At 32.8% G+C, this 16,570-nt stretch overlaps 1 long non-coding RNA gene across 1 annotated transcript in view; it reads right to left on the bottom strand.

Annotated features, from left to right (window-relative positions):
- LOC106881647 (uncharacterized) overlaps positions 1 to 8,556 on the bottom strand; it is a 13,547-nt gene extending 4,991 nt beyond the window's left edge. Inside the window, exons 1-2 of the long non-coding RNA XR_001410879.2 lie at positions 7,749 to 8,556; positions 1,368 to 1,562 (exon numbers count right to left, since the gene is read on the bottom strand). This is a non-coding gene — a long non-coding RNA (uncharacterized LOC106881647). The remainder of the gene's footprint in view (positions 1 to 1,367; positions 1,563 to 7,748) is intronic.
- Positions 8,557 to 16,570: the final 8,014 nt, after the last annotated feature.

The raw sequence follows: 16,570 nt of genomic DNA, 5'->3' as shown, positions 1-16,570 counted from the left end.
ATAATTGAACAAATGGAATATAAATCTGTCGAGTTCGAAGTCTCTATCCGTTTAAATATACAAATTTGAAACCTCGGAAATATATATATATATATATATATATATATATATATATATGTGTGTGTGTGTGTGTAAAGAGAGAGAGAGAGAGGGAGAGAGGGAGAGAGAGAGGGAGAAAGAGAGAGAAACAAAAACTGTAAATATCCGGAAGATGAACATTCATGTATAAGCATATAGATATTTATATAAATACAGAACAGATTTACACGGAGTACAAGTAATACACATAAATCAGGAGAGAGGGCTTGGTATTTCAGTTCGACAGCTGATTTGGGGACTCAGAATTACGTAATAGTTGTAATGTTGGCAAAACAGTAATAGTTGTAATGTTGCAAAACAGTCAAGAGTATGCAACCAATAGTGGACACCTCTCCACCAATCTCCCGAGCCAATCTCTACACTCTGAAGACGGTGGCAAGATTTACGGTAATGTTTATATGCACCCACCACAGGCTGCATATCTTTGATGTTTTGCAGACTCCAACTACCGACATTACAGCTATTTCGTAATTCCGAATCCCCAGTAGCAGACATACCGTGCTGTCTCCCTTTATTTTCCTTGTATTCCATGTAAATCTGTTTTGTAACTTTAAAATATCTATATGCATATTAATCATGAATAATTTTAGCACTTGTTTATCTCTCTCTATATCCCTATATATTTATTTACGTGTATATACGTATGTAGATTTTATATATCAAGCCCAAGCGTGTTTATTTCTTTACTTGCATCATTATCTCTATACTGATATACGTGTAAATATAAATAAATACATATATAGAAATATATATGAGTGTGTTTCTGTGTGTGCACGCACGTATATTGTATGCTTGGAAGTCAGCGTACTTGTTACGTTTTGTACATGAGTGTGTATAGCTACTGACATAACATACGAATCATTAAATATCTAATATGAATCTAAGAGGAGATTTATAATATATATATTTTTAGTTTCGAAATTTCAAGTTATTTGATTTAAATGTGATAAAGTCTATGAAAGATTCTTTAAGTTTTGCTGAATTTTCTAAGAGATTTCATGATATTTATTTATTTCTGCTCGATTTCGTCGAAAGCTAAACTCAAAGGAAATGGTATTTGGTTCACTGTTTATATTGATTTAGTTCAATAGACATTGTGCACGTTAGTGTGCAATCATTTTATATAATGTAAACATTACATATTTTATAAACGTAATAAAGTATATAAACATTATATACTTGACGACACACTCAAACTTCTTAATATCTTGGTCGAGCATTAAAAAATAAAAATAAAACGAAATGTTCGAGAGACATTAGATAATTACCTGGAGGTTATGAATAAATGTTTTGCGAATGATATAGCATAAACAGCCATGTCCATTCAAACAATAAAAGCAGTAAGAACAATAAAGGTTGCATGGAAGCCTTTAGTTGGCTGATCGACTTGCTACCAAATGTCTTTCAAATACAGTTTAACTAAAGAAGTGTCCAATATAGTTCTAGATGTATGAATACTTCTCCTGAACATTAAAAGAAAAAATAGAAGAAAATTAGCAGCATAGAAAATGGAAAAAAAAAAAGAAAACGAGCATATCAATTACAATGTTATTACAACTACAAACAATAATAACACTATCGCGATAGATGTTTTAAGGAAAACACGGTTAATACAATCAGTCCAAATATCTATCCTTTATAGGAATCTGATTACTTTGTCAGTGGTTGAAACCTATGAAACAAGAAAACATAATACTGGAATGTGTGATTAGGAATTTCATGTTTTCCTGTTGTGTACTATATTATTGTTACTGATATTCACAAAGCTAGAAATATGTAAGATAGTAGTAAACGATTTATCTAATCAACACATTGACTTTTCAAAAATAGTTTTGGTCACAACCGATGGTGCACACAGTATGTCTAATAGAGAAACATGTTTTGTTTTGCAAATTTGTTGGCAAAATATGTTGGAGTTAGGAGTTGAGTATAAAATCTGACATGAAGTTACCTGAAGATATGATTAAAATTGTAAGCATTGTAGTTCAATATCTGCTCGTATTTGAAAAAACGAAAAACAAAAAAAAAAAAAACAGCAACAACTAAAATATCTACCGAATTAGATGTAATCTGGTTACAAATGATTTCTTTGTGTTCGTTGGCTTAGTTATGGTTGTGTCTTAAAAATTTTCGTGAGTGTTTACTTGAAACTTTCACTTATTTTCATGAATGACTTTTTCCTTGTTATTAGATAATTAACTGTTGTATGGATTTGTAGATTAATGTTCTTATTTTTACAGACACTTTTCAAATTTAAAATCAACTTCCAGATTACACTTCACATTTGAATTCTAATTTTTACAGATATAGTAAAACATTTGATTACTGATAACATAGATCTCTTTGAAATGAGATGACGACAGTCATCTTGCACAAACTTTTTATTAAAGAGAAAAGTATGAAGACATATTTCTCACAGGAACACATAGCCGTGGCTGTTTTTATAACTTCTCGTGTAGGTAGAGGACTTCTATTGTTCCAAATTGTTTTCCTATTCTGAGACGCCATACTGTTTCCTGCACCTCCGTCAGTATTTCTCAGCTTGAGCTTATGTTAGGTTTTTGACTCTTCTATTTTTCTCGATACATTTATAGATGAGCATCTTTTTTGATTTTATATTTTTCTTGCTGGGGAATACGATCAAATCCGGCCTGGCTAAGCAGTGCCGGTTCCTCAAGCTGAAGTCAGTGTTGTATTCCAACAGTATATTAACCAACATTTGCTTTGCAGTAGCAAACGACAGTCCTGGTTGTGAGATTGTTTTGAATTCACTATTGTTGCTTTTGCTGATATCATCGTCTTCATCATTGTTGTTGCTGTCGCTGTCATTGTTGTTGTCATTGATGCTGCTGATGTTAGTTTGGTTAATTGTTTTCTTTTGGAGCTTGTTGTTGTTATCTTTGTTATTGCTTGTATTGATACATTGAAAGAAACAATGCGGCTTCTCCTTAGGTTTGGCTTCAGCCACAGTTGATTGACATACCTTTCTGGCAGGACTGACCGCTGTGTTTCGGGTTAGCAGGTAGAAATTCAATGCTTAGTGGCATTTCGTCTGTGTTTACGTTCTGGTTTCAAACTTCACTGAGGTTGACTTTGCCTTTCAGCGTTTCGGTTTTAATAAAGTAGGCACTAGTGGTGTACTGGTGTCAATGTAATCGACTTAACCCCCTCTCGAACTTGCTGCCATGTGTTAATGTTTGGAACCATTGTGTTGTTGTTGTTGTTATTATTATTATTATTATTATTATTATTATTATTATTATTGCTATTATTATTATTATTATTATTATTATTATTATTGCTATTATTATTATTATTATTATTATTGCTATTATTATTATTATTATTATTATTATTAGTAGTAGTAGTAGTAGTAGTAGTAGTAGTAGTTGTAGAAATAGTATTAGTATTATTATTGTTGTTGTTATAGTGGTGGTGGTTATTTTCTTTCCTCAAATTTTGCTTCTTTGAATAGAGCGTAGTAGATCTATGTCTTTCACTCTCTTCATATTACGTCACCATGGATTGTTGACAAACTCACTCATCAGCCGCCGCCTCACTACTTTCCTGATAACATTACTCATACTGATGCTTGCCTTGAACAACGACCTCATGTTTCCAATATTAAACATAAAGGTATTTAATCTGCTACTTCCACAGTTATAGCTGGCGGTGCTCTGGAAACTGGATTTTGATGTGTAATGTATTACTTGAAATAGGTTTTTCGGTTTCCTGGTTTTCTATTTATTGTTTGTCAAGTGTGGCATTAAGTATGACTTGAATCTTCCAGCCATCCTATTCGAGATATTTAGAATAGAAAGATTTCAAGTGAATATTAATATCACGAGTATAGCGTCAGGGTTTTCTGTCTTGTATCCACAACGAGCACAGCACCAGAATGGTTTCATAGTCTTCAGCAGCAATTATGTTACAATATAGACTTCACTTAGCAAATATGTCGGTTTTGGTTAAGCCTGCATTTAACTCGTATCAGTGCTTTGTTACAAAAGTGACAACGAACCAGGGGACAATGTCATCCCTAATAACTTTTATTGTAACCCCTGTGTTGCGCCATTCCAAGTATTGTGGCAAGAACCTCTGGACAGGTGTCTGACGTATCAGATTGGTCATATTTTTGCCTCGTCCTCCTTTTTGTCATATTGTGCATATATTTCCACAAGATATGAAAGATGTGTTATTCCACACATCGGCTAGGACTGCCTGGTATAAGCCTTTCGGAGGCACGAGAAATCTCCTATGGTTTTTAAGATGCAGAGGTAAGTTGTTTACATATTTTTCGGTACGATATAAGGTGTTGATGTAAAGATGCATTCCCTTGTCACACAGCTCTTCCAGGAAGATTTTTCTCCACCACATAATTCATATTGAGGACATCTCTGTTTGAGGTTGCTGCAGCTCGAGAAGAAAAGCTAGAACGTTTTACTTGTTATTTAATTAGAAATCTTCATTCATTACTTTGCTTGGAAAAAATGTGCATGTGTTATTGCTGCTGTTGTTATCGAAATTCGTGTAGTTTAAATTGTTGAAAACAATAATTGCTGCCAGATATTCATTACTTGCTTCTTTTTGTGAAATATACGTCTTTTGCTGAGAATTGAATTTTCTTCATATTACTGTCTGCAAAAGTATATCTGTTTACGTTCTAATATTTTGGGGATGATTTTAAGTGCGAAAGCAATTTTTTCTTACAAGTGATAGAAAAGTATTTTTCTACACAGATTAAAATCTTGTTTTTCCCTAAAACGGAGAAAAAATTCCCACCTCTCCATTTAGAAGTCGTTTTCAAACCACCATAACCATAACAGTAGAAGTAACAACAGCAGAGGCAGCAACAGCAATAATAACGGTTTCAAATTTTAGTCACAAAGCCAGCAACTTCTGGAAGGGTTTAAGTCGATTACATCGACTTCCCAGTACTTATTTTATAGACTCTAAAATTATGAAATGCACACCCGACCTCGGGAGAATTTGAACTTGGATAATAAAGACGGACGAAATACAGCCAAACATTTTGCCCGGCGTGCTAAAATTTTGCTAGCTCGCCGTCTTAACAATAGTAACACCAATGCTTTTAAATTTTGGTACAACTAGTATATTTGTTTATCGATCCTCTTAAAGATGAAAGACAAAATCGACATCGGTGGAATTTCAACTCAGAAAGTAAAAAGTGACGAAATGCCACTAAGCATTTCGCTCGGCGTGCTAACGATTTTGCCAGCTCACCGGTTTAATCTTTTTTATAACTGCTACCAGCGATTTTTCATGCATACATAATAATGTTATCCACAAAGTTGTAAAATAAACTGGGATGGGCAAAATTTTATAAAAATCAGGGAAAGTTTAAAGATATAATAAAATTTACTATATAAAGAGATGTGAAAATAATTGATATGAATTAAACGCAGAATAAAACATACAATTATATAAAAGCGTGCAGTAATTAAAAATGATATAAAAATATCATTAAAAAAACATTTAGAGTTACTCTATCAACACGATCCTATGAGCTAAATGATATTACCATATGTCTGCTCGCCAGCTATTCGTATTCTTCTGCACTGAGTCCTAGTTAAGACTTGGATACAATTTGGATATGACTGCAACATAGTTTGCATGTGCGATCTATACCCTTTTGTTCATGAACCAGCAACTTTACGATTTCGTTTTCTCTTTGGAAATCTATCTATTTAGCATAGATGTTCTCATTACTGTGAGATTTAAATCTTCTGCGAGGGGAATAGATTTCTCAGTTTTGGTTTCTTCCGATGTAGGGATTGATCTCCCTTCGCCTGTTCGTCTACTCTTTGGGTTGACATGTCTTCGTAGCGGTAGTGCGTGTGCGTGTATGTGTGTGTGTGTATGTGTGTATGTGTGTGTGTGTATGTGTGTGTGTATGTGTGTGTGTATGTGTGTGTGTGTGTGTGTGTGTGTGTGTCGTTTCTGTTATTAGTGTTAATTCCTCTACCTGTTATCTTCATTTCCTTTTATGCTTGTTATTTTTGAGTTGTATATAAAATAATCTACTTTACGGTTTTATATACAGAGGAGGAGGACAAAACTAATTTTTGTGGATACCCTCATATTAATATGTTCTCTGGGCTGAAAAAAATCCTCAAAAACTGGAAAGTAAGTAAAAAATAAATAAATAAAAATTCGAAAAGTTATGCAGATTTAGAAATCCTGGGAGAGAATATCATACAGATGATGAGAAAATCTGCGATATACAAATTCTTGAATATTGATGCGATTAAAACAGTATGCATGTATATGAAAGTTGTAATAACAAGAATGAAAAATAATATTCAGTCTAATTATTAAAATAAAAAAATGACTTATCACACTAGGAATAAAACTACGTGCTATTAACGCATTTTCAGTATCATCTATAACATGTAACTCTTGTAATAAGAGAATGAAACATAAACATAGATTCTATAGATCATAAAATGAGAAATCGAATAAAAGAACACCCCATACTGAAACACAATGACTATACGCCCCTTTAAAGAAGTGGTAAGGGGTTATTGAATATCAGGTGTAAGATTAAGAAGGCAGTTGTTAATATTGCTCACGACTTTCCCATTAAAATATCTTGGTGCGTGCTTTTGTTAACTATGGCCGTAAATATGGTAGGAAATCGATTATATCCACAGCAAAAATAATTCTCATACGAAATTGGATCAGATTGAAAAATCTGAAGTCTAAAGCTAAAGCAATACCGAAAATAGATATACTGGTGGCATATAAATCGACAGTGGTGAATAACCATAAAGACAAACCGAATATTGCTTATACTTCTTTGAACTGCATTCCATATACATAAATAAAGCAATATCTTTAGCTTGGTTCAACAAATTCATTCTGAATGGGGCAACAGAAGCAATGTATCTGCGATAAAAGAATAGACCATCACCACAACATATAATGAAATGAATATCCACAAATCCTGTAATATAAATAATAGATGTCCTATGTATGTTGTATTGTTCGAAACAATGCAACACATATTGGGATATAATTTGAGAAAACATGCTAAAGTTATTCTACAAAGTCCAGTTACTTAATGTCAACACTGCAAAGAAAATTCTTGTGGCGTTGATATAAATATCAGCTTGTCTTAGGAAAGAACAATGCTAAAGTTAGCATGTATGAAATCCCGCATATAACATAAACTATACACCATTTTCATGAATTAAATGAATTCCTATGTTATTATCAACATAGGAATACCATATTATTATGAAGTTGTGAAGATACGGACTATAAAGCTCATATCTAACTAAGCAGTTGAACTTGGAATCTTATACCAGTTAAATAGTGATCAGCCAAATCGAAATTAGTTCAAGTTCACTGATACACAATTGCATTCATAAGATATTAAATTACCGTTGAGGATAAGCGTAGATACATTCTAGGAAATATTCATATTAAGGCCTGTAAATATTAAGGGAAGAATTCACAAAAAAATAGACGAAGACAGGTGGTGCAGACAACAAACAGATGTATGAGTTTAACGCTCGGTAAATGAAAAAGTCTTTAACGTTTCGAGCCTACGCTCTTCCACAGAAAGAAACAGTACGAAACAACGGGAGAAAATAAAGAATGTGTAAATATTAAGGCATACTCACATAACAGTTGTTAAATTTGAACTTTCGTGCTCACCTTGAAAATACATAACGCTTTATGGAGTATTCTGAAAATAATCTAGCTACCTTCATGCATTTCTTCGAATTCCGAAATTTAATCGCTAATCATTACATTGATTGTAATATTTGATTGGGTCTTATTTTATCGAATACGTAAGATTGAAAGGAAAACTCAACTCAATCATTATTTTGATTCGTAGAAAAATAACAAAATATGTACTTTATCGCTTTTATATCCAATCCTTCATATGATAATAAATTATAATGTCTTCTAATAATGTCTTCTAATTTACGCAGAAGGCCCCATATGTTCTTGGCAGTGTATAGGCATTTTAATCATCCAAAGGTTTTGAATATTTATTATTAAGCTTACGTCCTGGAAGAATGAAAGGGAATATCGATCCCATGAAAATTTGGATTGGCAACGTAAAATGACGTATCGAAAACATTCTTTTATTACTCTACCCTGTCTATGACTCACATGTCATGAAATCATATTAAATCTATTAGTGACTCATAACATAGGTACAAAATCAATAATTTGTAAGCATCTGTGTATAGTCAGTTCATCGAGTGTCATGTATTACTTATAATTATTTCGTAGTTACCAGCAGAAGCAAACGTAAAACGGATGAATATCAACAGGCAGTTGAAAATGACTAATATAAAGAATCATTTCACTCCTTTTTTTTTTACTTGCTTCTGCTATTGAACTCTGGCCACACTGAGGCATCACATTGAAGTATTTAGTGGTCAAATAGATCTTAGTACTTATTCTGATACTTATTCTAGTGGTTTCTTTTTGCAGAACTTTCAATATTATGACGTAAAATCCTGACTTTTGTCAACTATTGAAAAATAAAGATGTCCATAAACATACATAAACACACACATGTACACACAAACATAAATTTATATGTATGTTTGTGAGTATATTTATACATACGTATACAAAGGGCTTCCTCATAGTTTATGTATAGTAAATTCACTCAAATGGCCTTGGTCAGCCAGGGTTGTAGCAGAAGATACTTACGAAAGATGCCACACAGTGAGACTGAACTTGGAACTGCATATCGGCGAACTTTTTATGAATTATTTCCTTAGTATTTGTTGTTCATTATTTAGCATTCAAACCAAACCTGATTTAGCAGTTCCACATGTGCTAATCTCATCTACGTTTCCAAACATGTAGCTTGTGGTTTAGGGACATTTGGTTGCTATTTCGAACAGTTCAAGCGCCTACGAAGAGGACAGCAAGTGGCTTAGCATTCGTATTACATATTAGTAAAATCATTCAATATACAATCTTTACTGATTCAGCTTTCATATCTAATGCTTTCTAAAATAATCAAACAGCCATATGTCTGTATAGGCCAAGTAACAGTACTTACACTGAAATAACTCATCTCTGTTAACGCAGAACGATTACCTGCTTTAAACAGTGATAAGACAGTAAATTGAACGACTTTTTGACACCTAGCGTTAAAGTGTTTTTCATCCGATTTAGATGTGAGTCATTGTAGAAGCGTTAAAAAGCGACCTTGTATCCAAGGATTACACGAAAATAATGCATCTTATATGAAATATGAGTTTTAGATTTACATTAGAAAACGGAGAAAACCTGTTCTTCAAATATTCAGAAGTTTTTTATTATATTAAAATATTTTGAACACCAACCTGCGACATATTAATCGATTGAACCCTACTGCTTGCATTTGGATTACAGTTTTGAGTGAGACTTGCGAGTACCTATGATTCTACAAAATACTTCATTTGCATCGAACGTGGATGACATTTCAATGTTAAAATCTCAAGAAAATTTTATTATCATATTGTAAACAACCGATGATTTCAACTGCATGTATTACTAAAGACATTTTAAATACTAAAGATATTTTAAATTCTGAAAGGGTAAAAGAATAGCGACAGAGGATTACTCATCTCTCCTGAAAGACTAACAAAACCTGTTAAGAAAGGCAAATTACTCGGAGAGCTGAAATCTTCTGCGATTGCTTCCAATTCATAACGATATGGAGAAAAAGAAAATCTATAATCACTTACAAAATGAAGCCAGAATTATTAAATTCTGTTCTAACAAGAAATTGCGCGGAGCTAGAGAAACACAGTGAGAGATAAATAAAGGAAGAGAAAGAGAGAGAAAGAAGAAAACAGAGAGAGAAAGAGTGTGAGATAGAGAAAGAGAGATAAAGAGAGAGAGAGGTGAACGAAAAAGAGGGTGAAAAAGAGAGGGAACCGTGGCGGTCAGTTAGGAAACTAGCAACTGAGAAAGATATATAGACGTCACTAGAAATATTGTAATTGTGAATTTTACAGCATTTCGCTGATATCGTGAAAGAAAAAATGAAGATATTTACATAATTGAAAATAGCTCTTTCAAATTAATTCCCATCGGACATTTGGTTTCTATTGGCAATCAAATCAATTTAATGATTAGTTTTTAACGAGCTTTCACTTCATTAAGTGTATTTCTATATGGAATGACTTAGAAAAGGTGTTACATGACCGGTATGTTTACGAATGATGTAGCGAATATCCTCCTAATCCAGTAGTTATCCACACAGATAACAAGTCGAAGTAGAAGAGAGTCATTTCACACTTCTTGCATGATAATTGCCATGCATTTCTATCAATATTTATTTATTTCATCCATTTATTTCCTTTTACTCCATTAGACTATTTTATTACTCTATGTCAAGGGAAAACACAAAATATTGTCAAATAATTGTGATTGTTTTTCTGCAAAAATAAAAAAAAGTCCAACTGAATTAGTGAACTAAATATTACGCTTCACAAATAAAGTAGAAAAATTATACAATAATGGCAAACAATTCGAGAGAAAATGGTCTTCCAGCATGTTAAATATTATCATAGTAATCAAAACGGCAACTATGCTATATATTTTGTTTTGCTATATCTGATAGTCTCCTAAGATACTTTAACTGATATGAGAGAGCTTTAAATTGAAATGGTAAGAAGTTATCATAAAATATTTAAAATGTTTTAAATCTTAGACAGTGACAATCGCTACTTATAGCGTCAGTACTGGAATTCGACTAATGTTTCATATATTGTTTTCATATTTTTACTAATCACATAAACAATTTATACTCAAATAATGTTGAATAGAAAATGCTTTTAAATACAGATCATATAAAAGATTCAAATTTCTATTGTACGTTAAAATCATCATGAGTTCAGGTATGAAGTGGGGTGAAAATGTATTTTTCGTAACTGCATGCATAATTTTGAATAAATGTTGTTTTGTACCACAGTGCTCATCTTAACCAAAGTCTATGAATCATATTTAATTGTTAGAAGAAGAGATTGATGTTAACTATTTAACACAACCAACGAGCCTTTAAACCTACTTCAGGTATTTCACAGCATCTTCGGGTCTGCTAGTTAACAACCAAGCTACTAGTCCAGAAATATTTAGAACCCATTCTTAGACATTGTGTAAATTAGTCATGTGTGTCCATCTTATTGACAAAACAAAGAATTACTTATTATTACAGTTAGTAACTATGTGAAATCAACTCATACGTGAAATATATTAGTAGCTTAAAAGAATTCAACTTACCAACGTATATTTATATCTCTGAACCATATATATTCTTGTGGATTTAAAACTAGAGAAAATATTGTCAGTGTTGTTGAAAACTTATTTCAGATATTGTGACTATTTTTTACAACTACAGTGATGCTGAGTATGTACTGTCTATAGTTATTAAGTAAAAATGTAAAAAAGCTTAAATTCATATAAAGGAAAATTAATATGCATATCAGCGTTAGTTTGGCTACAGTTAGTAAATTACTAATACAATGGAAGAACTTTTTATGTTGAAAACTTGCTTTCTAAAAATGCTGCTCTTTTTGTGAGCAGACACCGAATCATCTATCTTAAAATGTCTATTACTTATTAACTGATAAGCAAGCAACATGCACCTACGTATCATTGTTATATAACAACAACGAGGAATTGAGGTTAGTGTAAGAAGTGGAATGTCTTAACCAAACAGGAACGACTAAACACCGAAATCTGAAATAAATAATATTTGATTTGATCTGTCATATAATATTGAATAAAAATCTGGTGGAAATGGTTGGTGCTTTCCACAGTATGTTGTCTATAGTGTACTTTCATTAATAGCAAACGTACTGTATGGAATAAATCATTGGTCTATGTTACTTGATAGGTTTGGCGCTGAAATTTGGTCTTGGAGAATCATTCTCAACGTTGTTCGGTTTTCAACAATTTCTTGATTAGCCGGTGGGCATTTTAATTTCGTAGACTTGGACCAGAAGGAAATGCATGCATGGAAACTGTGCAATGATCTTATAAATTATCATTAGAGTTTATATAATATTGGTAGACACAATAATATTGACAACAATTTACTAAACATTGTATAGTAAACATAAAGTTCAGAATTTTATTAAATATGTAACCATAGTTATGAAATTTATTTACTGAGAGTTTACATCATTTATGTAAAAGAATTGCATTACAATTAAATATTTTAAAAATGTATGGCAATCAGGTGTATATTGTGAACGAGCAATAAACATATTTGCTGTCATTAGTTTACATTATACGATGACAACACCTCTACACCACAAGTGAGTCAAGTGTAATATGTAGAAATTATGCATTAATAATGATCAAATAATACTTTATATTATGCTAATAATTAAATAGAAAGAGTTGGACCTATTGCTGCACAGAATATATATCCTAAGATATATATTCGGTTATATATCCTAAGATAAAAGCAGGGTTATTGAAAACTTAGCTGCTGTTATGTTCAGACAACGGGGTAACCAAGAAATTTAGTTGATGGAAAAGATGGAAAAGTTGAGTAAAGTAATATGAAAACAGTAAAAGCATAACTCTGAGTTAATGAAAACTTTAACATCGAGACTGGCATTCATAAATCACTTCCAGAAGCTTCAATCGACGAACAAACAAATGGTATCCAACTTAAATGTTTAATTCAAGGATTTCAAAATAGTTAATTTTGAATAACATACCAACAGTATGTCTACTAGAGACATCAGCTAATCGATGTAATGCATTAGTTGGAAGAAAAGAAATATATGCTACTTTGCTAGTTGAGAAAGAAATTAAAAAAACCTGAATGATGAAGCAATATTGAATATATAGGAATGGGATAAACAAGAGGTGAAAGACGTATTTATGTTATTAGATATATCAGCTGTCGTATGTTATTAGATATATCAGCTGTCGTATGTTATTCATATATAAGCTACAAATATCTAATATATTTAACAAACATAGTCTAGTTGGCGTTTACATTGAAGTTATTATCGCTATTATATTTTAGTTCATTTCATTCTTTTTGTAATATTATAAATAAAGTAGTATTACTGCTTATATTCTTAAAACAAAACAATATAATTATATGCTATTATTCTTAAATATCTGAATTGAGTTGTTATTTGTGCCGATGGACATAATTTTCATTAAACATTAGATTTCCACGTCAGTTAATCATGTTTGTTATGCTTATGTGCTGAGGTCGAAATTTATGATACCTCATCTTAAGTAGCATTCTAACACTTATATCCATTTAACCACAGTGCCATGGGACAAATATATGAAACTCTGCGTGATATTTAACCCCATTTTCGTTAATAGCTGCTATACTGGGTTGATCTCAACTGTGGATCTAGTATTTCTCTATTGTTATATTCACATAATTCATTGAACGTTTTGTATAATTCTACGGTTATTATTCTCACACATGATTACTATTTCCACAATACGTGATTGAAAGAGATTACGCAAATTCAATGTCGAGACTTCCTTTACAGAACAATCTATGCATTACTACTTTCAGTAAGAAGGCGATGAGCTGGCAGAGTTGTTAGCACGCCTGGCGAAATGCTCTGTGGCACATCATCTGACCTTACTTCCTAAGTCTGACTTCGCTTTTTATCCTTTCGGGGTCGATAAAAACAAATACCAGTTGATCACTGAGGTTACTGTAATCGACTTATCTCCTCCCTCGAAGTTGTTGGCATTATGCTAAAATTTGAAGCCATTATTACTTTCAGAAAGGCACATCGAACTTCTCCGCCTCAAGAGTGTTTCGTACACTCGTAGGTAATTCATAAATCCCGCGTCGGCCATGGACTCCTTTAACTGACGAAATCATTTAAAAAAATATAATCTGATGGGGACCAAGATACCCGACTCCTTCAATGACATGTACATGCTAAATCACAATGCATATCACAGGAAACACACTTATACGAGAGTCGGCTGAAAATTTCAGAAGATGACCAAGATACTCTCATGGACTGTCATTGAGGTTTAGTTTTCAACATAGTCACCCTTGTGGCCCACATACTTTTTCCATTGGTGTTGCAGTGCTGGATCCCATTTGTAAAGAAGCTTTCATCCTGTGGGTCAAAAAGGTCATCAACAGCAAATACGACATCATCATCACTGCGGTAGCGGTTCCCAGCCATCAATTTCTTTTGTGTTGGGGGAGAAATGATAGTCAGATGGCACCAAATCTGAAGAATAGGAACGGTGATCTACCAGTTCAAAGCCGCAGTTGCGCACAGCAGCCATTGAAACTAAAGGCTTGTGTGCTGGAGCATTGAACTGATAAATCGAGACACCATTCGTCAGTTTTCTTGAGCTTTGGTCCCGATAGCCTTTCGTAACTACCTCAGCAAGTTGGCATAGTACTCTCCATTGATGCTGTGGCCACTTTGAAGACAGTCAATAAACACAATAACTTTTGCATCCCAAAACCTGAGGCCATCACTCTCCCTGCACATGAAACGAGCCTCCACCCTAATCCAATTACTTAGATTGAAATTTTATTCTAATTCATCTTCGGATCTCCCTTCCTATTTTTCTTTCTTTACAGGCATCTTAAGCCTACAGAAAATGAAGTCGAACATCAACTTGCATTAGCTCCAATATTTGAGGTAGATTCTTGACCGTTGCTTGAAAATGTGAAAGAAAACTAATTCTATAATCTATTAATTACCAACGCACATATTCTTTTATATAGGTTAGGCTGTAAATATTCATATCGATAGGATGACTATAATTTTTGGACAAGAACAATACACACACAAAAATACACACACAGATATGTATGTATATATGTATATATATATATATATATATATATATATATATAAGTATATTTACCACTTAAATGTGGCTAACCCTTAAGGGTGGATGCTACTGTAGCTTGTAGCCCCAGGAGGGCACCTCCTCCAACTGGCTATTGACACCATTTCTGTGCCCTATCAGTATTTGCAAAGAGAAGCCATCCTTCCCACTCCCACTTTCAACCTGACGTGATACACACGGACCCGAGTTTCTGGGTATTGACCCATCATCAGCGTGTGACAATCACCGGTTGTCGATGTGAAGTGGTTCGCCAGCTGGAGGAGGTGTCCTCCTGGGGTAACAAGCTACAGTAGCATCCATCCTTAAAGGTTAGCCACATTTAAGTGGGAAATATACTTCACGATGTGGTGCAGCTACTGTTTATACCATGTTCAGAGATTTATTATTGCTTATATATATATATATATAATGTGTGTGTGAGTGTATTATGAGAAGCAAACAGCAAGATGTAGATGCTGACTGTGTCAAAACATTGTATTTTGGATTGTTGCTGTTGTTTTAGAACCACAAGAAAGCAGATTTTGGAGCAAATACTTTGTTGCTTCGACGATTCTATCTTACTACAATGTGCTTCTAGGATTACTTTAAACGATATATTTATCCGTTTTAAGAAATGAAAAATTTAACTGGGGCTGATTCAAGCTGGTCAAGCGATGAATACGAAGAGCGGATTCATTGTTTGGTGAGTACTAAAAGCATTTGCTACCAAGATGACTAATAAATGAAAATCGCTTCCATATATAATTTTGAATGTTGTAAATAAAAGTGTTTCTGAAGGAAATTCAGCAGCTGTTTACAGCATATTTTCGATTATATTATACTATGAAGAGTTGGTGTTGCGATAATTTATTTTCTTATAACCTCTGCATAAAATCTTATTCATGCTGACTTGATTAATTTGTTTTTTATTTATCAAATGTATCCATTGTCACTTATGTTTATCACAACAATTTTCAGAATTTGTTCTCCAATCCATGCAATTTATAATATATTATTTCCCTTGAGATATCCTGACATGTTGCAGACTTTGGCAAAGTTTTGTTTCCTAAGATTACATTTTGTATATTATCTCTTTACTTCAGTTAAAAGTTTGTGTGGCATTTACGATTTGTTTGCCTTATCTATGTCAAGTGCACATTTTATTCTGGAAATTCCGTAGCTTAGGATGCTGGTGTCATTTTATCTGTAATATATTGTTTTCCTTGATCCCTTAGTCTGTAGAAAGAAAATCACCAAATGTAAAGAAATAAAATAAAAGCTTATACATATTTATAACTGTATGAATGGAAATGAAATCAATACATTATCTATGCCCTGACTTTCAGTACAATGGCCTCTAAACGAGATCTTTTATATATATATATATATATATATATAATCAGATCTCATCTTCCCCCTTCTCTCTCTACGTATGTATATAAATATATACATACATACACACATACATATACACACACACACACACACACACACACACACACACACACACACACATATATATATATGTATATATATATATATATATGTATATATCTATCTATCTATCTATCTATCTATCTATCTATATATCTATCTATCTATCTATATATCTATCTATATATCT

Source organism: Octopus bimaculoides, chromosome 5, assembly GCF_001194135.2.
Source record: "Octopus bimaculoides isolate UCB-OBI-ISO-001 chromosome 5, ASM119413v2, whole genome shotgun sequence".
Taxonomy (NCBI): Eukaryota; Metazoa; Mollusca; class Cephalopoda; order Octopoda; family Octopodidae; genus Octopus; species Octopus bimaculoides.
Note: the sequence above shows the minus strand (reverse complement) of the source record. Positions and strands in the feature narration are given on the sequence as shown.